The following is a 1,687-nucleotide window of genomic DNA, read 5'->3' as shown; positions in this document are numbered from 1 at the left end:
GTATCTGTAAAAGTCAAATGATTTCAAATGACCACAAATCACATAAAGTTAACTTCCTATTTTTCAATTTTTGAGCAACATAATATAATTGTTAGATTCACATAAACTGCGGGTCTATCTTCGCTGCCAAACTTCATGATCACAAAAGCCAATTTTACCTTGTTGGTTCCCAACTTCTAGTTCCTATCGTTTTCTAGTTCCTTTATGCTGCTTCACCAACGCAGGCAGAAATATAAAACCAGTGTTTTTAATCCCGTCTCTGAATCCAGGCATGGTTAGTAGTGACTTGTTTCTAAATCTTAATGTTCTCAACAGTCTAAATTAACTGTTAGAAAATGGGGTTTTGGACCAGTGGCTTTTGCACCCTTGTTTCTTTGCCCCATTCGTGGTAGCAGAAATGGGGTTTCCTTGTCTAGAGTTATATCCTGGACAGTAAAAGCCATGGAGTAGAGAACTGACTTGTTAATTATTTTGAACAGTCATAAGTCCTGTTTCTTAGAACCCCCCTTTACCCTATGCTGGCTTCCTAGTATTTTAATGATGGAAGATGAGTATAAATACTTTTACTGCTGCTTTTGGTTGATGGTTTAGCAGCCTGAGATGGTAGACAGTCTTAAAATTTGTATGCAACTGCTCGTAGGATCCAGGCAAGTTAGACTGACGATGGGCAGACATAATGTAATGGGACAGATGTAGACTCTGGTGAATTGGAGAGTACATGCATCACCTAAAAGGGTCAACAGCTACTGCTCTCCAGCTTGTTGTGCCCACGTGAGAACAGGAGCCTGGTGGTGTAACACCACCAAAATTTTTGAAAAAAGCTTGAAATCTGAATCTTAACGAAAAAGTTTTTTGTTTTTTGACATGTTGGCAACTAAGAAGACTTTTTAAAATTATGGCCTAAATGTATCTGTAGAGTGGATATGATCAATTTGTGACCTCTTGTGTACTCTGTGATACAGAGTATTGAGTCCCCATGGGTGTAATGTGAGGAAGACTAGTGTTATGTAATTAGAGAGATTCATTCTTTTGTGGTGAGTTGGTCTTTCTTCTAGATACCACTGGAAAAGTTTAATACACTGTTTCTTAAATTCCCAGTTAGTTATGGAGAATGAACTATCAGTTCTTTATCTTTGTGGAAAGAAAAATTGGAGCCCTGATAATGAGAGCTGAATTCCTGATGTGCGGCCTCTAAAAGTTCAGAGATAAGGGTGGACCCAAGCTGCCAAGTTTGGGACTCCTGTTTGGAAATGGCAAAATTCCTCATAAGTAGAAGCAATCGTAGCAATCCTATATATGTATTTCATAGATTCTCCCAAAGTCTTGCCAAGAGATATCCTTCATCCTACACAGTAAAAATTAAGAGGGAGAACTTGCTACAAATCTAGTTGATACACTGGAGAAAATAATAATTCTACTTATAACTTAGCAGCAGACTGATAAAGCGAATAAAGTTTGACTCAATGTGCAGTTACAGTGTTGTCACTGTTTACTCTTTAAAGCAGGAGGAACTTAGAAAAGACACTTCTGGTTTTCTGCCTATGTAAAATGGCTCCTAATAATCATTTTACTACCATGAAAACGAAGACCAAGGGTCTGTGGGTATAAATGTGATCTATTAAGAGAAATGAGTAATCTGATTTTATTGGATGTAGATATTTTCATAGAAATGCTCAGCACTAATGAA

This window comes from Aethalodelphis obliquidens, unplaced genomic scaffold (assembly GCF_003676395.1).
Source record: "Aethalodelphis obliquidens isolate GAN/ISIS:26980383/991018 unplaced genomic scaffold, ASM367639v1 scaffold22, whole genome shotgun sequence".
Classification (NCBI taxonomy): domain Eukaryota; kingdom Metazoa; phylum Chordata; class Mammalia; order Artiodactyla; family Delphinidae; genus Aethalodelphis; species Aethalodelphis obliquidens.
Note: the sequence above shows the minus strand (reverse complement) of the source record.